Below are 24,996 nucleotides of genomic sequence, written 5' to 3'. Positions count from 1 at the left end.
AAAAAAAAAAAAAAACATATCAGGGATGTGAGTGGTTTAGAAAAAAGAAAAACCACTTGTGGGGGACCAACAATGGGGGGCAAAGAGGAAGGTACCCCATTTCCCACCTCCCTGTCCTGTGACTCTGAATAGGTGGTCCTCTCAATCCTCTTAGCCTTGACCCACCTGGGGCCTGGGGCAGACAGAGCCCAGGCCCACGGCCTTAATGCTGGTTTTCAGTCCTTGGGCCTGTGCTATTTTGCAAATACACAAATGCTGTAACAAAGTACAGCTGGGTGACTTCAACAACAGAAATTTATCGTATCACCTTCTGGGAAGCCAGAATCTGAAAATCAATATGTTGGCCGGATTGGTTCCTTCGGAGGACTGTGAGGGAGCGTGTTCCATGCCTCTCTCCCAGCTTCTGGTAGCCTCACGTGTCTCTTGGCTTCTCCCCGGGTCTTCACAAGGTCCCCCTTCATGTATGTCTGTCTCTGTAGCCACACTTCCCCTTGTCCTAGGGACACCAGGCCCACTGGATTAGGACTCACTCAGGTCAAGTGTGGCTCCATCTTAACTTGATCATCTGCAAAGCTTCTATTTCACAGTCACAGGTACTAGGAGTTGGGACTTCAACATCTTTTGGGAGATGCAATCCAACCCCTAGCAGACCTGATTCTGCAAGCAGGAAGAGGGCCTTTCTCTGAGGGGTTAATCCCACCTTTGGTTCGTGTCTTTCTCTAAGCTAAGGCAGAAATACAGTTCTGAAGTACTTGACCTTGGGCAATTTCGCTCTGGGTTGGCTTAACTCCAAAATGTTCTCCAATCCCTGTAGTGATTGAAGTCCCATTATCCTGACAACAGCAGATCAGACCTACAGAGAGTGAGTGCATTTGAGTGTCATCTCCCCAAGTCCATGTGATGGTCCCCTTCCCATCAAGCAGGGCGCAGAGGTGCAAAAGAGTTGTGTGACTACCAGGGGACAAAATCGGCAGGTGGCAGATTAGTCAGGTAGAATCTTCCGCTCCCAAATCTGCTTTCATTCCAACTGGTCTGCACCAAGCTCCCTTTGTGCATTTTCTCTTGGATATTGATGAATAGGCAATTTATATGGCCTTAGTGCCAAATGGAGAGCTGTATCTTGCCTTTCTATAGTGGTAGAGTATTAGTAAACCTACTACCATTATAATAAAACTCAAATTATGCTTACTAAGGTGTGCCAAATACTTTCCAAATGGGGTAGGTAACACCATTTCCCTACTTTCCTGATGGCCCATGGTGACTTGCTCAAAGCCATGCTATGAATAAGAGGCAGGGCTGGGCCTCAGAGTCCGTGTTCTCTACTGACCATGCCACTCACTCTCCCATGTAAGAGTGTTTGCTGGACAGAGGGGCCTACATGTATTTGACCATCATCCGATCTTCTGTTCTGACTATGCTGCAATGAATTTCCTCGCCTGTGTGCCAGTCCTGCATGCATGCCCCTTTATCTTTGGATAGTGTCTCAGAATGGAATTGCTGGGTCAAAGGGTATATGCATGTACTATGATTTGAAAATTTTTCCCCTCCAAAACTCCCACTAAAATTTAATTGTCATGATAATAGTATTAAGGGTTAGGATCTTTAAGAGGTGATTGGGTTATAACAGCTTAATGCCATTATAAAAGGGTGATTTTGTCCCCTTTGGTGGAAATAGTTTTCAAGGCACCTAGAATCAGAATCCCCAAAGCTATCAGTGTCTTGATATTGGACTTTCCAGTCTCTAGAAATTTATAATTTCCATTTATAAATTACCCATTTCATGGTATTCTATTCTCACAGCAGGAAGTGAACTAAGACGATATGTGTTATGATTTTATTTTTTCCATGATTTTTTGCTTCTCCTATTAGTAAGTGGAAAAGAAACCAGGCTATGAACTAGCCATGCCTGACCAATTCCTATTCAATGTGACTTAACAAACATGTCTTGGACTGCTCCTGGGAAGCCAAATAAACGAGTGAGCCCTGAATGCTATCCTCACAATCGGTACCCTAAGGAATTATCTAGGCACCAGGAAGCTGGTAACTGTGCCACCTAAGCCCATAAGCATCCAGGGTTCACAGGCCTTGAGTTTCAGCATCTGAGCTGGGAAAATCTCCTGACTCTACCATATGTTCTTTTGATCCATTATGAGTGTACAGTAAATGTTAGCCATTACTGCTGTTTGAATATGTTCCCAAAGTTCATGTGTTGGAAATTTAACCCCCACCAACACTAGCAGGGGGATTAGGTTCTGAGGGCTCTGCCCTCGTGGATGGATATGGGGAGTGGCTTAGTGATCTAGGCAGTGAGATCCTAATGAAAGAATGAGTTTGGTCTCCTTCCCTCTCCCTGCCACACACACTCTTTTGCCCTTCTGCCCTTCGCCATGAGATGATGCAACAAGAAGGTCTTTGCAAGAAGTGATCCCTCCATCTTGGACATCCTCGCTTCCAGAACTGTAAGCCAAATAAATTTCTGTTCCTTATAAGTTACCCTGTCTCAAGTATTCTGATATAGTAGCATAAAACAGACTAGGACAATTACCATCATCTGGCACCCTGACCCAGCCCCTGGCATATCCCAAAACACTACCTAGAATTCAGGAGCAACTGCCCCCTTTTATTATTCCTACTGAGTCCTGAGATGCTAATTGTCTTGTAAGGTTACACTGCTAGGTCATCTCTCTCTCTCTCTCTCTCTCTCTCTCTCTCTCTCTCTCTCTCTCTCTCTCTCTCTTTGTCTCTCTCTCTCTCTCTAATCTCTCTTTTTCCTGGAGACTCCAGAAACCTGGCTTTTTATGGGAAGTATTCTTACTTTTTAATGTTAGCAACTAATTAGGATTTTTTAAAAAGCAACAGAAAAAAAAATCCCACTATTGAGACCAAACAAAACCCATCTGCAGAACAGATGTAGCTAGTGGGCTACCAATTTGCCTTGGAGTCAAACACACTTGGATTTGTGTCCCAGCTCTGCCACTTACAAGATTGGTGACCATGACATGGTTAGAAACCTCGGTGTCCTCATGTACAGAGGGACAATGATAATCCCCACTTTATGTGACTGAATTTGATTGATTGGTGATTCATGCAGAGCACCTAGCATACTGCTGGCACTTCATGGGTGGTAAATTATGGTTGTTATTATTATGGCAATGACATTCAACGAAATCAGGACTCTGGTAGGCAGCGATGTTTGAGGGAAACTGATTATTTTGAGCTTGTTAAGTTTTAAGTGTTGAGCAGACACCCAGATGGAGATGTCCAGAGGCAGTTGGACATGTGGGTGGGGACTGGAGATTTTCATATGGGGGAGTGATGTCTTACATGGAGAGTCTTTTTACATAGAAGTGACACTTTTTCTTCATTCACTTTTCGTGTACCTTTGTGAGTTCTGAAAGTTCATGGGTTCCAGGCCACCACTTTCCATGTTGGATGCTTGTCATTGCTTCCTGGAAAATAGTACAATTCCACAAACTGGTTGCTGTTCTGTTGGGAGATAATCCAGAAAGAAAAAGTCAAATGAGGGCTGGTTCTTGAGAAACTAGCATGTGAGACAGAAGAGACAGTGGAGGCTGCAGGCAAAGGCCATTTTTGCCATCAAGAATAGGAACAAGGAGCTCAATTGACTCTGACCAGTGTTTCCTGAGACATCTTCTCCACCTTCGGGGCCTTGGGCTCACATAGTGGAGGAACCACCCTTGAGGCAGGAAATAAAGGCTCTCTGTGCTTCTGCTTTCTGTTTTCTCTCTATCTGTAGCTGAGTCACTTCTACCTTTGGACCACAGGTCATTATGTGTAAAGCAAGTACGTTGGATTGTACGTTCATTGTCTAGGGCTGTCATAATGAAGGACTAAAGACTGGGTGGCTTAAACAGGGAAATTTGTTTCCTCACTGTTCTGAAAACCAAAAGTCCAAGGCCAACGGATCAGCAGTGTTGGTTTCTCCTGAGGCCTCCCTCCTTGACTTACAGATGGTGTAAGCATCTGCCCTGACTTCACATGGTTTTCCCCTTGAGTATACCTGTGTACTAATCTTTTCTTATACAGATACCATTCCTATCGGAGTAAGGCCCACCCTGACGACCTCATTTCACTTTAATTATCTCTTTAAAGACCCTATCTCCAAATTCTGAGATACTGGGGTCATGACTTCAACATCTGAATGTTGAGGGGACACAATTCAGACCATAACAGACCAGGTCAGCATTTCCCAAAATACAGGCTCCTGCTCCTGGTGAGGTTGACTTCATGTCAAATCAGAAATAGGACTTGAAGAACAATCCACCTTTCTGAGTACTTGAAGAAGGAAGTATTCCATTTTGTACTAATGGGTCTTCAACATCTTTTTGACACCTGCTAATACAAATGGAAAGCAGGCCTCAGGCACTGAGCCTTAGAAGGCAACCAGATATGTAATAGTTACCTATTGCTGTGTAACAAATCACCCTCAAACTCTAAGACTTAAAAAATACACCTGGGGCTGGGGTTGAGGCTCAATGGCAGAGCACTTTTATCTTGCATGCACGAGGCACTGGGTTCAATCCTCAGCACCACATAAAAATAAGTGAATCAAAAACAAAGGTATTGTATCCATCTACGACTGAAAAAAAATATTTCAAAAGAATACACCTATATTACACCACAGTTTCTACAGGTCAGGAACTCAAGAGAGACGTAGATGAGTGTTTCTGGTTCTGGATCTCTCATGAGATTGCAGTCATCTGAAGGCTTGACTAGGACATAGGGATCCACCTCTAAGGTGGCTCAAGGTGATGCTGGCAGTTGACCTGAATATCTTTACAACATGGTGGTGGGCTTCCTCCAGAAAGCAATGGGGAAAACCAGGGAGCAAGGAGGAAGTACCATTTCTTTTATGTTTAGCCTTGGGAGCCACTTTCATAGAACCCTATTAGAACACCATGGAATGAACAGGACACAGCTGAGCCCCGTTCAGTGTAGAAGGATCTGTACAAAGGCTTATGTACCAGGGATCACTGGGGACCATCTCCAGACTGGTATACTAGAAATTCATACTTTTTTTTCTGATTAACTATTTTGCTTGTTGCCTCATTTATACTTCTATATACAGAAAATATTTATTAGCATTTTGTGCTTTTTTAATTTGAGTGTTGTGCTATCTGCCTTATCATATTGCTTTCTTTTTCACTCAAGAATGTTTTTGAGATCAGTGTTGGTATAGATCTGATTCATTACCTTAAATGGTAAGTATATGCCATTTTTCTTAATCCATTCCCTAGTAACTGCCCTTTAGATTGTTTTCAACTTTTGCTCTTATAATAATGAAAATCTTTGTACATGCCTTAGGATAAATAATGAGAAGAGAAATTGCTGGGTTATAGAATCTGTGTATCTTATGTTTTGATAGATGGGACCAATTGCCCCTTAGAATAGTCACATTGATTACACTGCCACCCACAGAGTAGGAACATCCCGTTTCTCCTCAATATAACCAACTCTCCCTGTTGCCAGGCATTTCAATTTTTGCTAATCTGACAGATAAACAAATGTTTTCCTTATTTTTAATGGTGGTAAAAACCACATAAAATTTCCCAACGTAGCCATTTTTAAAGTGACCACTTCAGTGTTGTTAACTATATTTACATTGTTGTGTAACAGATCTCTAGAACTTCTTCCTCTTGTAAAGGTGAAACCTACATCCATTCGACAGCTCTCCATTTGGCTTCTCCCCCAGTTCCTGGCTACTACAGTCCTTTCCATTGTAGGAGTTTGGCTACTTGAGATCATAAAGATGTCTATATAGCACATATTTGTATTTTTGCATTGGGCTTTATTCTCTCTGAATAATAACCTACGTGTACATCCATATTGTGGTCTGTGATAGGATTTCCTTATTTTTTGAGTTTGCATAACATTTCATTGTATGTATATACCACATTTTCATTACTTATTTATCTACGGATGGAAATTTGGGTTGTTTCCGTACCACGACTATTGTGGAAAATGATGCTATAAACACAGGTGTACAATCATCTTTCCATTCTTCCTAACATATATCCAGAAGTGAGATCACTGGATAATATGGCAGTTCTATTTTTAATTCCTGGATGACCCGACATGCTCTTTTCAAGTGCACTCCACCTTTCTACATTCCCCCCAACAGGGGACAAAAGTTCCAGTTTCTCCACATCCTCACCAGTACTTGTCATTGTTGTGCTGACAGCAACCACACCACATTTTAATTTTATACCTCACGGACCACCAGTAGGGTTGGGCATCTGCACACAATCCCTCTTGAACAATGGGAAAGGACACTTCTGGGAAGTTAAATCACTTGTCCCAGGAGTACAGGGCTCATCAGTGATAGAGCTAAAGTGAAAGTCAGGATGGTGGTCCTAAAAGCCATATGGACCAACATGTCACCCTGCCCTCAAATTTGCAGTGATTCTTTAAGAAAAGAAAGGAGGAGGAAAGAGCTGTTCCATGCTTCTGAATTCCTGGGTTTTGCACTCCAGACGAGTTGAGGAATCTACAGAGTATTGTTGTTCTTGGACACACAGGCTAAGTGGCCTTTGCCTCCACCTAGAAGGAAGCAGCGTCCAAGCTGATACCCCGGACGGGAAATGTGTGCCCAGAAGATTAGCTCCATTGTGTGGGACTGGACGCTTTCCACTGGCTTTGTTTATGGGACAGATTGTTTTTGCAAAGTTATTTGCTCCGGTAAGTCTCCAAGCTCTTGAGGCCCCCTTGCCATGGAGAGGGTCAGATTTACGGGTAGCTGGGAGTGTGGGCAGGAAAGGTCCACAAAAGAACAGATCCCCTGGGAGCCTTCTGGAGCTCCCTTGAAAAGCAAGACTGTGGCCCCATTTTATTTTAGTTTTGAAACTGGATGTGCCACGTGAACTTTTCTTCCCTCTTGGTGTGGGTGTCGATATTTTTGTGTTACCGTCTCCATTCAGTGTCAGCTCACCTCTGCACACTCCCATATGTGTTGCTGGGGTGTTGAGCCGTTTTCTTGGTTTTGTTTTCCTGGCTCTTCCTGCCAGAAATGTCACGCACCTAACAGCACAAGCATTCATGTGCTCATTTGTTCTGAATCAACCAGCAGCTGGTTCCTGCAGTGCCCAAGGTGAACACTCCCCACTCAGAGACCATGAGGCCTTTCTCCTCGGGTGGTCTCCGTGCTGTGGTTCTGTGGCGGAGAAGGCATTGTGTCTGGCATGCAGCATGGATGCCAGCTGCTAACATGTGCTGTCTCTTCATTGTTCTCTCTTCCTATCCACCCACCCAGCCAGACAGACAGACTGCCCCATCACCAGGAGTTTCATACTGATCCCAAACCTCAAGAATTAGGCCAGGCTGTCTGGTAAAGAGGGATGCAGAAAGCAGGAAGAAACATCAGGCTTCTTACCTTCTCCAAGCCTCGGTTTTCTTACCTGCACAATGGCATGATAATGTCACCCTGGCACCTGGCATCCAGGTGGTCAAGCATCATGGTAGCTAGAGCATTAGCACAGCACCTGGTACCTGGGAAACACTCCATAAATGGTTCCTATTATTTCCTTGGTCCAGACCCAGTGCTAGGAATGCAGGAAGATTAAATGAGATGTAATCTTGTCTCTAAGAACTCAAGGTCAAGTGAGAGCCACAATGGACAGACTAGTATATAGGCAGCGGGCAATAGAGAAGAGCACAGAGCAGCACTTAAGCCTGCCAGGGGTAACAGGGAAGCCCTCCTGTAGAAGGTGACATCCAAACTGAGACTGAAATATGACTCCCTTTGCTACTTAGGTGATCCTATCAAAAGCATGTCGAAGCCTCACTTGATGCAATTCATGTCCATGACCAAGGTCTTAATCATTCATCCATTCAATCAATCAACTAAGTATCCACCAACTCCTCCTGGCAACATGATGAGCCATGAGCATTAAAATGAGGCTTGTCTGTCTCTTTCCAGTCACTGAGCCACCACCCTGGTCCCAGCTGGTTCCAGGTACGACTGTGACAGTGTCCATGGGAAGCCAGCGGGATGGAAGGGAAGGTGAGCATGGAGTTCCCCTGTCTAGCATGTGACCTTCTCCAGCCTCCTTCATGGCTCTGCCCCTCATCCATCCTGTAACAGTGGGAGGTGACCTTTGTTCCCATTGGAAAAGTGAGGATACCGAGGCTCAGGGACAGTGTGCATTTCCATGGCGCCTTCCACTTCGCCTGTCAGGGAGATCTGGAGGAAGGCAGTGTCTGCCATGGCAGGACCCACCGTGAGCAGCTCTCCCTGCAGCTCAGGTGTGTGGGGCCACACTGCTTCTGGAGGTTCTGTGACTCCCTCAGTCTTCCTCCCAGGCTCAACGCTCTGTTGAGAGCAACTAGAACTTCCTGCGAACGACAGCTCAAGTCTCACATCCCCTTGGTTCGAGAGGTCTTTTCACCAAGACTCCATTGTTTCAGAGTTCCTTCCCCTCGGTGTCACCAAGGTGGAGTGGGGTTGTGGAGGGGAATCCATTGCCTCAAGACACTGCTCTGTGAGCCCTTGCCAGCCTCTGGGACTGTGGGGTCCTTGCCCTCAGTCACAGCCCCAGCAGGCTGCTAGATTCCTGGACAGCTGGCAGTCAGCTCGGTCCACTCCAGGCACTTCCCAGTTGACCAGCCCTACCTTTCTGGTGCTGAATTTTCTGCTGGGAAGCTTGTTGCCCCACCCATTTTGCTCCTGGTCCTCTTTGGTCAGCTCCTAGCTCAATCTCAGTGCCACTTCACCCTGCCCACAGCACTCCCTTTGTTCTCACTACTATAATCAGTTCCTTTTTGTATCCCTCTGCAGACACATGGAACCTTCTAGAACCTTCTGGATGCAAAATCCAAATCCTCCTTCTGCCTAATCATATTGTATGCTGATTTTATTTTGACATTGTCCCTACCCAGAATCTCACGTAGGCAAAGATGCCAAATCTCCTCTGTTTCTGACTTTTCCACACCTTATCTGCAATCTTCTGCTAGGAGTTCTGCCAAGATGGACATCTAAAGACTGACCACTTCCCTACCTCTCTCTCCTTCTTCCACCCTCTGCATGCCACTGGACTGGAAAGGGGCTAGCCTTAGAAGTGGGCAGCGAGGTGATCTGAGGGAAGAAGCCAGCAGATCAGATGACATATGGTGGCAGATATCTGAAAACTTTACCTATTACCTTGCCCTTCGAGGTTCTTCAGAGGACTAAATGGCAGAATGCATATATGTGCTATCCATGAAGATGGGGATAGACCAAAAGAACAGAAAGAGGAAGGCCTTGGAATCAGATTGCTTGGATTCACATCTGACCTCCACCAGCAGGAAGCTGCACGATCTTTGACATTTCGTTTAAACTCTCCAAACCTCAGTTTGCTCAGCTGTAAAATGTGGATAATATTAACTCCCACCTCACTGACTCCTGAGATGAAATAATGCCTCTGAGTCCACTGCACATGTGTTTGGATGCTAGTGATAAAGTTTGAGTGCTGGTTTTGGAGGGATATGTGTTCTTTGGTGCCACCCTGAATAAAAGTGAAATTTTTTGCTAGTAAGGAAGAAGGAAATAGATGTGAGGTAGGTTCCTAGCAAGTGGCCATGACCATGGTTGCTAAAGAGGTTTCAGCATAGTGCCTCGTACAGAGTAAGTCTGGAAATATTAGTTGGTGGTAGTAATATTGATCATGAACTGAGTCCCATGGGATCTGAAATTTTGGATTAGCATCTATTCAGTGGCAAGCAACTATGAAAGAAAGACTTCAGAGTCTGTGGGAATCCCCCAATTTTAATCATCTCTATCAAGCAATCATTGTTTCCCTGCCAGATCCCTGTCCACACTGCACACAGTAGGCACTTAATAAATATTCTGTTGAGTGAATGAACATATACATCTCTTGGGTTCAGGTGGGCTTCAACCTCCCCTGGTGCATGTTGAATTTCGGTCCCTTCATTTGACCCCCCCAGTGGCTTTCTACGGACACTGTTCACAGAGTTCATTTCTAACCTTCCCACGGTGCACAACAGCAAAATCACATATTGGATTTCATTCCCAGCCTTTCTTGGCCTGGGCCATATGCACCCTGTCCTTTTGTATGCAATGTCTCTCCCTCCTCCACCTCCTGAAGGTGCTAATCCAGCAGCTCACAGTAAACAGTGTGAATTTCTTCTGTGTGGTCATGTTTCTTAATCAATAGCCTGACTTGTCAGCACCAAGTAAACACAGCTTTGATTTGAAGAGAAGGAGGGAGCCAAGGACATGGCCACAAAAGGAAGCAGAGAAAGAGCCCTTTCTTCCATACATAAATTAGTTCATTAAATCAACAAATAATAGCAATTCTTTGAGCAATGATTACGTGCTATATGCATATTAACTCATTTAATCCTCACAGTATTTCAAGGTGCTGTGATGGTTCTTATCTTGTACGTGAAGGAACTAGAGAACACATAGGTCGGTAGCTGTGGAATTCTATCCTGGGTCAGCTCTGTGTCTGGGGCCAAAGATACAGCAGTGGATAAGTAAGACAGGCCTTCCTAGTCCTGCCTAGGGGTGGGATCTGGGCAAAAGACAGACAACTGGGGGCAACTGGTTAATGGGTACAGGCATGCAGGTGGATATTAGCAGTCACTTCTAATGTTTTATGACACGGTAGGGTAACTATGCTTCAAAACATTCAATTCTATATTTCAAAATAGCCACTAGAGAGGATCTTCAATGCTCCCAACACAAAGAAATGATAAATGTGTGAGGGGATGGGTATGCCAATTGCCCTGAGCTGATCATCATGCATTGCACACCTGTATCGAAATGTCCCATTGGACCCCAAAAATATATACAATTATATGCCAATTAAAATTCATGTACACACGTTTATTAAATACATACACATGTATTAGAGCAAGCCATAAAATTGACAGTAATTTTAAACAGTATTTCAGATAGGCATGCTTTTGGAGGCAAGTACCAGATAAGCTGATTACTGTGGCTCAAACCCTAGGCCCTTGATTTTCTCCCTGGAACAGAAGGTAGGTTAGGATGCTGGTGCTGGCTGGGTGTGCTCAAGGGTTTGACATTTGCATCCTCCCTGTGGTCCTGGAATGGTCCCTTCCTGTCCTCATCCCTGTAGTTCAGCAGGAGGTAAAGAGGCAGAGATAGTATCTGTATCAGACAGAACCAGCAGATTTCTGCATCTCTCATGGGACAAATCTGGGTCAGATGGCCACCTCTGCCCAGCAGTCCACTAAGGGGAAGGGCAAAGACAGTGGAGGTTAGGTCCACTGGCCAACAGTGCCTGCTGCAGAAAGTACTTCAGAAGAAATTACTCCAGTAAAGAAGGTGGTCAGGGGCAGTGACATTTGGACAGAGACCTGGTGACAAGGAGCCAGCCCTGCAAATGCCTGGGACAGTTTTCCACACAGAGAGATCTTAGGAGAGAGAAGCTCAGTGTGGCTGCAAACCGAGACCAATAGGGAACAAACAAAAATTTTTAAAAAAAAATTTTTTTTAGTTGTTGATGGACCTTTTAGTTTTTTTAATCTTTTATTTATATGAGGTGCTGAGAATTGAACCCAGTGCCTCACACATGCTAGGCAAGTGCTCTATCACTGAGCCACAACCCCAGCCTACAAACAAAATTAAGGTCAAGGGGAGATAGGAGCTAGATGGTGCAGGTCCTACAAGGAGTCTGAATGTGAGAATTGGTTCTAAGTGTGGTGGGAAGAAAGGTACTGGAGGCTTCCGATCAGAGGAATGGCAAGATCTGATTCATGTTTTAAAAAGAATTACTGGGGCAGAAGAGCCGTTTTGAGAGTCATGAGGCTTAATCGGAGACCAAATCCCAGGGTATGGTATAGTTTTTCACAGCTCCTTCCTCTTGGTTTATTTTCTCTGCCTCTTGCTTATTTCAGGGCAGCTCCTGAAGAACTAGACTGTGTCCCTGCCCCTCTGTCTCTCCAGGGCTTCCCAAAGGGCCAGACATGTGGCAGAGCTGGGTCAACAGGGCTTGAGAACTGGACAGAAGTGAGTGCTTTTCTCCAAGATCGGCGAGTGCTGCCCCTTCCCCTCCACTCACAGCTCCTGGCTAGATCAGTGGCTCTCAGTTGGGTGAGTACGCCTCCAAGGGGGTGTTTGGCAATATCTGCAGGCACATTTGACTGTTGTGACTAGAGAGAGTGGCGGATGCTACTGGCATCTAGTAGGTAAGGCCAGGGAGGCTGAGGAATACGCTATGTTGTAAAGGACACCATGCAACACAGAATTCTGTGGCCTCAAATGCTAATAGTGCTGAGGCTGAGAATTGTAGGCTGATTTACATGTCTGCTTTTTTATTTCTCTAATATTTTCCTTTAAATTAATTTACTTTAAAAATGAAATTTATAAAAAGATACCATACATTACTCCTCTAAATAAGAAACCAATGCCTCTTGCTATGAATAGAAGATAATTGGAAGATAAAAACTCAGAAAACTAAAACCTATTGCATTCTAGCTGGTTATTATTACTAGCCCAAGACTCCAAACCTGAAGCTTGCTTTCTCGTTGTTAAAAACAGCGTGTGATCAATGTCCTAAGGACTAAGAAAGACTGAGGAACCATTTCAGGTTAAACGAAAGTTACACGTAGTAGGATTCTGAATTGATTGTGGATCAGAAAAAAATAAAATTATTGAAATGACTTCATTGGGACAAGCAGCAGACTTTGAATATAGATTGTATATTGGATAATGACATGGTCTCAATATTACATTTCCTGAAGTTGGTAACCATATTGTGGTTACGCAAAGGAAACTTGGTCTGAGGAAATACATGAAATATTTAGAACTAAAAGATCATGATTTTGGAAACTCAAATGCTTTTTTTTAAAAGTATGCATGTGCATAAACACATATAAAAACACAGAGAAAGAGAGGCATGAACACACAAGAGCTAATAGAAATACAAGTTGTCAAATGTAGTGAACAAAAGATTATTGTACTGTTCTTGTAATTCCTCCGTAGCCTTGAATTTTTCCCCAAATAAAAATTAAACAAGCAAATAAAAACTCTCTCGAATTTACCTCTCACATCACAAGTCTCAAAAACTTCTTAGGAGCTCAGGAAGGCTTCGGATGTTAAATGGTTTCTAATGAATTAAATGCTTTATATTTTATTCCCAAAATGATTAACAAAATTTAAATGTCTCCTAAATGGGGGGAAAAAATAGTATCTCCCATGTCATTGTGTTCATGTAGATAAGACAGTCAAGTTATCTAAGAATCCAACCAGACTTGTTCTTTTGTGGGGGGGCGGTTGTGGATTGTAACATCACATGTCTGCAGAGCTGTCATTGTGCACATTCATGGGAGAATATGTTCTGTTTGTAGCCTGACGTTGTGATGCTCCACCAGGTGTTGACTGATAATAACGAGACACCCCAGCCGTGAGAGAGAGGGGTTAAGGACGGACTACCCCACAAGAGCCCTTCCCATTGGAAGGACTGAAAATAAACAGAGCGGTGATTTTCCTCACGGCAATTCACTGTGCTCAGTTCACCCAGAGGCCTCTGCTGGCTCAGCAGCTGGCTGCTTCTCTTCAGTCTCATGAAAGAAAGCGCTGGCTATGAGACTCAGTTTCCCCAGTTGCAAAATGGAGATAACACAGTGTAAGCTGACTTGGGGGGAAGGTCTTCCTGTCCTCAGGTCTCTCGACACTACAGACTTGAAACTCCACCCCCACCAGCATTCCAAGTGCCAGGGAAATTCCAAGGTCTGTGCAAAGATGTCATTGAATTCCTAAGACCTTACATTCTCATGACACCTAGGGCTCAGTTTCCTCCTGTCTAGGTTGACTTCTCGTTCGTCCTCTGAGTCTTGTGGCTTTTCATGTGTCTTTGCTGTCACAAGAAATCAGTCCTTTGCTGGGATTTCCAACACACACACACACACACACACACACACACACACACACACAAACATACACACACACAGAAGACATACAGGCTCAGACACACACACAGAATCACTCCTATAGATGGACCCAAACACATAGAGATGAAGACACACAGATGCACACAGACACAGACTGCCTCACAGACACACAGAAACATATAGAAATATACAGACTCAAATACACATACACTCAGACGTGCATGCACACATTCAGACTGATAGACATACAGAGACACATGGACACACACCAGGCCTATGTGTGTAGCAGACTTTACAAGGGTCTGGGGATCTGGAAGGAGTTTTCAATGCAAACAACTTAGAGCTGAATGTTAGCAACCTTCCTTCCAAGCTCCCTGAACATCCATTCCCTCCCACCTTTTATATTCCTTTCCTCACCCCAATATTCTCCTCCACTTTTTTCCTCATCAGAACTATTCATTTCTTTCCAGCTCTCTAATTTCAAACACTGTTCTAGACTCCCCTTTGCATGCCTCTCCTCTGATGATCATGCTCTGCTGAGAAACACCCTCTCAGCTAGTCTCTTGCCCTCACATCAGGTTTTGCAAGGAAAAAGGAGCAGCAGAGCAACTGATTTCCCCACTGCTGTGAAGTATGTTTCATGCCCTCACACAGACCTAAAATGCTGGTGTGGGGCTCCCCACTTGGTCACTACCATTAACCAAGGGCTATGTCTTGGTGCTGTTGGAATTTTCCTTCCCCCTCTACAGGTGGGCTTGTTGGGAGGACAACCTGAAAAGTGGCAGAAGCAGTAGTTGTGGGTAGGTATGTGGATTTAGGATTCTATCCTAAGTCTAGTTAGTGCCTAGTGTTCATGGTGATTGGTGCCACATCGCCTTGAAACACACTGCTATGGTTTCGATGGGGTTTGAGTGCGTCCCCCAATGTTCACATCCTGGGAGCTTGGTCTACAGTGTGGCAGTGTTGAGACAGAAAACTTTAAGAGGTAGGGTCTAGTGGGAGACTTAGTCTTTCAGAAAAAAATGCAAAACCACAGATTATTCCCATAGACACTTCACCCAGTTTCCTCTACTATTGACACTTAAAGAAAAAAACAAACAAACAAAAACTATAGGCTGGGCACAGTGGTTCATGCCTGTAATGCCAGCGATTTAGGAGGCTGAGACAGGAGGATCACAAACTTGAGGCCAGTCTCAGAAAGTAAGCAAGGATCTAAGCAGATTAGCAAGAAACTATCTCAAAATAAATAAATAAATAAATAAAAAGGGCTGGGGATGTAGCTCAGTGGGAAAGTGCCCCTGGATTCAATCCCCTATATGAATACATAAATAAATAAGTATAGTATAATGATCAAAACAAAGACATTCACATGGGTACAAAACTATCAACTAACCTATAGACTTTATTTGAATTTCATCAGTTTTCCTCTACGTATCTCACATTGCATCGAGTCATAATGACTCCTTGATCTCTTCTAATCTGTGATAATGCCTCAGTCTCTCCTTGTCTTTTATGACCTTGACACTTTTGAAAGATGCTGGTCAGATGTTTTGTACAATGTCTCTCCTCTTAGGTTTGGTGTTTGCTTATTATTGGGTTGGGGTTTTTTTGGGGGGTGTGGTATCATCCAGGTGAAGGGTCCTTATGGGATTATTTGCAGGGGAGGGGAATTCTTCAACTGGACTTGTTAGGAGTGATGTTTATTTCAATCACTTGATGAATGTGGTGCCTCTTGGACTTCTTCACTGGATTCAATTCCCAGTACTGGGGAAAAAAAAAACTTTGTTTTTGTTCACTTAAAGTTTGGCCTCCATTCATAGATCTTACCCACAGCAATTATTACTATGGACTTCTAATGGTGATTTTGTTTTTATTCCCCTCATTCTTTCTTAGTTTATTAATTGTAATTCTCCTTAAGGAAACAAACTCTTCCTCTATTCCTTCCTTCTTTTCTTTTTCTTCTTACTCATATGGACTCATGGGTATCTATTTAGTTCTGTGACGTATAATCCAATACCATCATCATTTAGTTGCTCAAACTGTTTCAACTTTGTCTGTTGGGAACTCTTTCAATAAACCCCTATCAAATTGACCAAGTTATGTTACATACATTATAAATATATCACAATGAATTGTCCTAATATATGTAATTATAATGTACCAATTAAAAAATTTTTAACTGTCCCATCCCTTTTTAAGCAACTCCCAATTTTCTGGCACCACAAGGTGTTCCAAAGTTATTTTACATTCTCCCTGTCCCAGTTCTGGGAGCAACCATTTCTCCAAGGAGCCCTGGTCTCTTTTATTGGAGAATAGTATTTAGAAGCCAAGATCTGGGTGGAGATCTGTCCTGCTCATTGCTATGGAACAAGGGTTCTAAGCGCTCTTAATGTTCAGAATTCGGAACTAGATTATGTATATAAATACACATACCATACATCTTTTTTCTTCCTTTCTTTTCATTTTTCTTTCATCAAGATCCTTAATTCATAATGATACTACTGATTTCAATTCATCATTGCAGCGTTCAACCTTACATCTTTCTTTCTTTCTTTCTTTCTTTTTCTTTTCTGTTACTGGGGATTGAACTCAGGGGCACTCTACAACTGAGAAACATCCCCAGTCCTTTTACTAGTTTTGATTTTGAGACAGGGTCTCACTCAATTGCTGAGGCTGGCCTCAAACTTGTGATCCTCCTGCTCAGCCTCCTGAGTAGCTGGAATCACAGGCGTGGGCCGCCACACGGCTGATGACCTCTTCCTTACTTAGAACTGTGGTATTCTTTCTTCCTTTTCTTTTGGTTTTAACTGAAGGGCTGCTGCTTAAATCTTGTTAGATTGTGATTCCTCTATCGTACTTCCCAGACTTTTTTTTCCCCTAGAAATGGCTGACAGGAGAACCCAATATTGGATGCTAGACGTTGTTGTTCTACACAAAAGAGAACCCGGCTGATTTCATGGCCCTTCTTCATGCAGAAAGCACTAATCACCCTGTTCATGCTTTATCGGCAGTGGGGTGCAGGAGGGTCAGCCCAGGCTGTGGAATGCAAGCTCATTGTTCCAGCCAAATGAGTCAGATGAGATGGGAATGAAAATTTATTTAAGCAGTTGTGTGTCAACATGGTTCTGGAAAAAAAAAAAAAAAAAAAAAAAAAGACTATTTTCCGCTCCAGCCCTCTGGGGAAAACTCCCTCTCCGTGGCCATCTCACTTTGGCCACTGGCCTCCCTGGAGGCAACTTGCCTCTTGGGCCACCTCTTTATCTCTTCATTGATGTCTGTTCCCTCCTCGTCCCAACCATCCCAACCTACCTGCTGCTCCCTTTCCGTTTTCACAGTCCTGTGAATGTTCGTCTCGGTGTGGGTCTTAGCAAACACGGCTCAACGCCTGGGTCTTCCGAATCTTTTCAATCAGAAAAGCCAAGCTTACGTTTTTCTTCACTGTGTGGCCTGAGTTTTGGTTTCCCTCTTAGGTTCCCTGTTCTTATGACACTTGGGGTGTGGGGAAGGGATCTGTTTTACTATCCTTTCATAACAGCCCAGACTTGTTCAGCAAGCAGCCTCAAGGAATGCCTCACCAAAACCCAAACTGTGCCTACTGCGCTCCAGATATGTGAAGAATAAGGAGGGAGGGGGGACAAGGTTTGCTCACTCTGATGGCCTGGGGAGCAATATGATTTCAAACTCAAATCCCCATTCTTTAAGTTCCTCCTGGGAAGAAAGAAAATAAGCTTATTGCAGGTATTATTCCCTTTTGCGTTATCAATGATTCCAAAAGCCATTCTGACCTTCCCATAGGGAGAGGTGGGGGCCACCTTCACAGTGGCCTGGGCTGATCATAAATGAACCAGAAATATTCATAGCAGGGAGAATGTCAGTGAAAGTGGGAGACAAGGAGAACCTTAGCCATATCCAGAAAACCTAAATGGAATTGTCTGGCAGACACAGACTTCCCGAGGAGCCACTAGGCAGCTTCCTGGGTACAGGGGTGATAATTCATGATTAGGACACCAAACCATTACAAGACAGTGAAGAACTCATTTTGAGGATTCTGAGAATACTAAGCATTCAGGAAGGAATATTTAGCAAAGTCCTTAGTGTTTTGGTGAGCTTTTTTGCTGCTGCGCCTGAAAGACCCAACCAGAACAATTACAGAAGAGAAGAGGTTTATTTGGGAGCTCACGGTTTCAGAGGTCTTAGTCCAAAGAAGGCCAGCTCCATTGCTCGGGGCTCCAGGTGAGGCAGGACATCATGGTGGAAGATGTGGCAGAGGGAAGCAGCTCACATGATGATCAGAAAGCAGAGAGAGACTCCACTTGCCAGATACAAATATATAACCAAAGCCACGCCCCCAATTCCCACATCCTCCAGCCACACCCTCCACTTAGTTACCACTCAGTTAATCCCTATCAGGGGATTAATTCACTGATTGGGTTAAGACTCTTAAAACCCAAACATTTCTCCTCTGAACCCTCTTGAATTGTCTCACACGTGAGCTTTTGGGGGACACCTCACCTCCAAACCGTAACACTTAGACTTGGTGGGACGTATGAACAATAACATCAATGACGACATCTATGGGGGCATGCTGAGTAGGGACAATAGCAGCAGTTGTAACGAGAAGACACTCATAACAATGAGGTGGTTGGAATTTAATTCATTTCTCCTTATGAACCAGGCAGTGCACTTAAGTTTACATCTTAATGAATTCTCACAACTGTGCGGTAGGTGCTCTCATGAGTCCCATTTTACATCTGAGACACTGAGATTCACAGAGGTGGAGAATTGTACAGAGGTCACAAAATTATAAGACGACAAAGGCCTTTCATAGAAATAGTTTGCCGTGTGGTCTTATTGGAAGGATCTGGTTTTGCTGAGTTAAGTGTACATGCGGCCATGGCTGGTGCTTTAGCACAGTGTCCCCAGTGCTAGTCACATGACTCAGAGAAATGAAGCCCAGACCCCACTCTGTATGTGATGGGGGCCCTCAGTAAGCAAGTGAAGGACTGTGCTAGGGCAGGGGACCAGAGGTAGGTGTGTGCAGCAGTCAGAACACCAGGGACCGGTCCTGGCCAGGGTTTGGAAACAAGGTGGTGAGGATGGAGGGAAGGCAAGCCAGACAGGCACAGGAGCAGGAGCCAAAGTTATGAAGTGTGAGATAGCATGGGCTGGGCCTGCAGTGACAGGCAATTTGATGTGGCTAGGAGACAGAGTTCAAGGTAAAGGGGAAGACAAGAGAGAAAGCTGGAGAGAGAAGCAAGGGCCTTTTGTGAACCAGTGAAGGCCTTGGGTTCCAGATAGAGAAAAACCTGTATCTGGATTCCAATTCAGCCATGTGCTAGCTATTTTGACCCTGGGTTATATCTTTAGAGCTTTTCTAAGCTTTATTTTTCATACCTGGAAAACAGAGTGGCAGATGATATAGTCTATATATTAAGCTGACAGTTTGGGTACCTGGTCTTGGGTCACAGAGTTGACAAGTGGATTTGCCAAGAAGCATATCTACTTTATATTACATGTAAAGCTTTATCATTCATAAAATGCCCATATATTCTCACTTACTTTTCATATTTCAGATCACTTACCCATTAGTATTGTAATTTTTCTGGCTCTGAGCGTGTCCTCCCAGTCTAGGTAGCCCTCCAGGGTAGACACCATAGTACACTCTACCATCATGAGATGTAGCCAGGCAGGAATCTCAGGCTTGCCGGAGCATCAGAATCACTTGGGAGCATCAGACAACTGCAGAGGTCTGAGCTCCATCCCTGAGGTATTAAACTAAGACCTTCAGGACTGCAACTTGAGCCTTAAGTCTTATCCGGCTGGGCAGAAAAATGTTTGAATCAATGAGTAAACGATCATACTGTATGTACAGTTGTCCCTTGATATCCTTGAGGGATTGGTTCCAGGACCTCTTCTGGACTCCAAAACCCATGGACACATAGTATTTGCATAACCCTATACATATTTTTCTGTATATTTTCAATCATCTCTAAATTATTTATAAACCTAGTACAACATAAATACTATAAAAATAGTTGCTGTACTGTATTGTTTAGGGAATAATGACAAGAAAAATGTCTCCACGTGTTCAGTATAGATGCAGGTTTTTTAAAATTTCTTTTTATTTTTGTAGTTGTAGATGGACAGTATGTCTTTATTTTTTTTATTTTTCAAACCCAGTGCCTCACACATGCTAGGCAAGCGCTCTGCCACTGAGCTACAACCCCAGCCCTAGTTGCAGTTTTTTTTAAAAGAAGTTTTGATCCTTAGCTGGTTGAACCTGTGGATATGGAGGGCCAGCTGAATCAGTCAAGATAGGATAGAATATGAGATGACAGTCATTAACCCCCAAACCCAAATGACTTCAAACCAAAAAGATCTGTGTTTTGCTCATATTATGTGACTGTGATAGATTGATTGGAGGCTCCGATCAATGGAGAAACTACCCTCATGAGCATTGTGGTTTGTCTTGCCAGAAAGACAGATCTCTCACTAGCATTAAATGCTTTGGCCCAGAAATGGCACAAACTTCTTTCGTGCACACTCTTTGGTCAGGACTAGTCACATGACCAGGAAGTGCAATCCTGCATGTGCCCAGAAGGTGGAGAGCCAGAAATCACTGGTGAGCAGTGCAAATGACTACCAGACACTACAAAGTTGGCATTATAAACTTCATTTCACAGCAATACTTACGAGGTGTGTTCAAGGACAGATAGCAAATATGGAGCTGGATTTGAATTTTTTTTTTTTTTTTTTTTTTTTTTTTGGTCTGGCTCAGGGCCATACTTTTTTTTTTTTAACTTAGCAAGGCTGGATGATACATGGCATTAAACTTAGTGGTTAGAAGCCTGGAATCTGGATGGCCTCCAGACCTTCAGCTCTGCCACTTCTCAGATGTGTGAGCTGGGCAAGTAAAAGACCACTTTATACCCATCAAAGATATAATTAAAGGATGTGAGGGGCCAAGGAAGGAGGTGCTTTCTCAAGTGCAGTGGTTGGAACCAGATAGGGCTTATCTGAGTAGGATTGATGGGCAGAGAGGGCTAGATTGGGAGGTTGCACAGGAATTGGGGTTGCTCCAGGTACAGGCAGGGAGGATGCATGTTTATTCCCCATAAATTGCTGCCTTCCTGCCTATCCCAGAGTGAATGTTTGGGCTGTAAGGAACAGAGAAGCCAAGTGGAGTTGGTTTAACCACATGCATTAGCTCAGGAAAGGGGAAGTCCAGGGCCCTGTGGGTCTGAAGTCAGTCCAGCAACACAGTGATGTCACCAAGGACCCAGAATCTTTTAGTTTCTCTGCTCTGTTCTCCACCATGCAAGCCTGTCTTAAGGCCAGTTCCCATGGACAAAGCCATTGATAACAATGGAAGTTCTGTGTAAGTTAGGAAAGTATGCTGGCTTCCTGCAGTTCCTTCCTTTCTCTCTCTCTCTCTTTCATTTTTCTGTACTGGGATTGACCAGGGTCTTGCACATGCTAGGCAAGCACTCTACCACTTAGCTACATCTCCAGATCTCCAGCCCAGCCCTTTTTAAAAAATTTTATTTGTGAAGTGGTCTCACTGAGTGGTATAGGCCGGCTTCAAACTTGCCATCCTCCTGCCCCAGCCTTCTAAGCAGCTGGGAATACTGGCATGTGCCACTACATCTGCCTGGGGTTCTTTCTTAAAGCAGATAAAGTTTCCCTTTCCACTGTTTCTAGTAAACTTCCCCCAAGTATCCTGGGCTCTAATGGGCTTTGGTTTATGAGAGGTCAGTGTTCTTGGGTAGAAATACTAGCTGCCTTAAGTAGAAAGGGTAGTGCTCTAGAGGATGTTAGGCATGCCACAGAATCATTGGGAGGGCTGAAGGAAAGAACTTGAGGCTAAACTTCTAGGAAAAATGCCCCAAACCACACTGCAGGTTTGGCCAGATGAACTAACCACTGCTCCGCCCTTGCTGCCCTGAAGCGCCAGGTGCCAGGAGCCTGCCCTTGCTTTTAACCGCTGCTGCCACAGGCCCAATTCTGCTTCTCCTTCAGGATCTCGAGCCTGCAAATACCATCCTCAAAACTGGCCGTCTTTGCTACCAACATTTATTATTTCCTGCGGATCATGCCGTCCTCGACGCTAGAATGCGGTCCTTTCTCCCCCATGCCTAGTTTGCTCCTCTGCATCCTCCAGAACTCATTTCAGTCAGTTTTTTCTACTCTTTCATGCTGGCTTTCTTGTGGGGAGGGCAGTTATTAGTGCTTTTTTTTTTCCATCCTATTTATCACATTGTATTTCAACAGCTTTTGGTTCAGTTATTTCACTACTACCTCTCTCTCCCTCTAGGTCATACACGTGATGAGACCATGAACTACGGTTGCCTTGTTCACAGCCACTAACACTGTAACCAGCACTTAAGTGCTTAACATGTTTTATTAAACGAATGAGCATTAAGCAAACCCCATTAGAGGCATTTATAAAATCTCTCTTGGATCAAACGATGTGTTAATACCTTATACCTTTAAACTATACCACATACCATGTAGTATACCTACAGGGGTGTGCAGATTACAATCACCCATAATGTCCCTGTGGAACTTCCTATGCCCACTACTTCCCTGTGAGGATCTGTCCCACTAGAAGATTTTGCCATTGACAGGAGCATGTGGCATGCTTTGGGTCAGGATAGAAACCTGAATCTGGAGTACCAATGCCAGAGAGTGGTGGCAGGATTGTTCCTTTAAAAACCTTCCCTCTAATCATGATGTCACTGTGGTATTCATCCCCAACCTTGCCAAAATTCTCTTAAAAACATTCATTTTAGGTTTTTTTTTTTTTTTTTTTTGGCCTATGGAGTTATTTCTTCTAGAGTCAGATCTTTAAAAATATTTGGGTGGTTTTTCTTATACAAGGGGAGCTCTTTATAAAACAGGCTGCCACTCTCCCAGGAAACTGGGAAGAGAGAGCCATGGAGGATTGGTCTCCTTCCATGATTAGGAGGAAGTACTGGGGTCACTTGGTCCATTTATCATTGTTTTCAGTGTACTAGAAACTACTTTCATCCCTACACCTAAGCATATCCACCAATGTGATTTGGAGTTTATATTGGAAGATGAGGAATAAATAAAACATTACAGAAGACTCACCTGTGGTCATAGTAGCTATAATTTACTGAACATATACTTTGCATATATTAACTCAGTTAATCTTCCCAACTTCTGTTGATATTCTTATTTTAGACGAGAGTACTGAAACACAATCTTTCTTACAGAGAATACACAGTAAGTAGCTCAGGGTAGAGTTTTGACTTGAGATGATTTTCAGGCATTCCATTTCATAAAACTATATGCTTTCCTGGTAGGGAAGAACCTGTTGGTCACTAAGGACAAAGTTTGTAGGTTTGGGGCCAGACTGACACGGATTTATTCCAACTCTACCTCTTACCCACTGTGGGCCCTTAGGCAAGTCCTCTTACCTTTAAGTTCTTGGTTTCTTCATCTATAAAATGGGGACCATGATAACTTCCATATGTGATGGTTAATTTTAGATGTCAACTTGACTGGGCTAAGGGATACCCAGATAGCTGGTAACACATTATTTATGGGTATACCTGTGACGGTGTTTCTAAGAAAGACTGCAGTTTGAATTAGTGGTCTTCACCTCAATTGGTTAAAGGCCTAAATAAAACAGAAAAGCAGAAAGGCTCACTTCTGGAGCCAGGACACCAATCTTATTCTGCCCTTTGACATCAGAACTCCAGATACTCTGGTCTTCAGGTCTTGGGTCTTGTACCTTCAGGCCTTGAGTCTTGGACTAAGAGTTACATCAGCTCCCCTGGTTCTAAGGTCTTTATACTGGGACCGAGCTATGTCACAGACTTCCCTGGTTCTCCAGCTTGCAGACAGCATCTTTCAGAACTTCCTAGCTTCCATAATAAATCCCCTCTTACAGATCTACATCTATATCCTATTGGTTCTGTTTCTCTGGGGGGCACTGATTGATACAGGATTGTCAGGCTAAATGAGTTAGGGAGTGGACAGCATTTGGAGCAGAGCTGGGCACCTTGTAGTTGCCCCTTTGATGTGATTTTGCCTCCTTACCCACTCCTCCAGCTGGTGGATTAGGTCATGCTGACACATAAGAGGGGCACCCATGTGCTCTGGCTTATGTAGCAGAATTATTTCCTGGGAGAGTGGACAATCTTGGAGGGTGAGTGGACCTACATTTGCTAACAGATATAACTATCAGGTAGGCTGGGTTAGCCCAGGAAGACCCTGACAAAAGGATAAACTGAAACTTCAAGGCTCATGATTTTATATGAGCTGGCCCAGAAGAGGTAGCTTATGCTGTCCTGTGGAACAGGACCAAACTCAGACTCAGGCTCAAATTCTGACTCACTATGAACACTTAGCCTAGCTTTTTCATCTCCAGGATTGGAAGAAAATGAGTAGCCACCTCTATATGTCTTCAATAAAGATTAACCCCTCTTCTTTAGAAACAATTATTATATTAAGATTTCTCCTGGGAAGAAGTTCCATGTGTCTTCTCCCTAACGTCATGTATGTTCTGATTCTATGCCCTGTGTACCATTCCATTGTACTTTGTATCAGCGAAATGTCACCCATCTAAGGAGCTACAGAATTCATTACAGATACAGTCACATCGCTTTCTAGCCCTACCCAATAAACAGAACAGGGAGGCCTTAGGAAATTCTTGCAATGAAGCTGAAACATTTTATTGATAACAATTTCATATTGTTATTTGTATTGTTGCAAATGAACTCCTAAGCTTGTCTCTTTTAACCTTGGTGAACATTGGGGGCAGGATGGGGTGGGGAGTGGAGACTGGGGCTGAGAGGCAGCACCCTTGGTGCAAGGAGGGACAGGGCCTGGGGGTTGTCATGGAGGGCACTGGTTTCGGCACCAGACGACCCCGGATTCCAGCGTGTGCTCTTGCCACTTCCTAGCTGTGTGACTTGGAGCCCATGACTTAACCTTGATAAGCCTCCAATTTTTCCTCTCTGGAACAGGAAGGATGGTAATACCCACTTCTTGAGGCAGTTGTGAGAACCCAAGGGGAGTTGGTAAAGTTCTCGGTTCGGGGAAGGCGGAGCACCCAATAAGCGGCCGCTATGATTACTGTGGTCCCTATGG

This window comes from Sciurus carolinensis, chromosome 18 (genome assembly GCF_902686445.1).
Source record: "Sciurus carolinensis chromosome 18, mSciCar1.2, whole genome shotgun sequence".
Classification (NCBI taxonomy): Eukaryota; Metazoa; Chordata; class Mammalia; order Rodentia; family Sciuridae; genus Sciurus; species Sciurus carolinensis.
The sequence above is the reverse complement of the archived record's forward strand: the minus strand, read 5'-3'. Positions refer to the sequence as shown.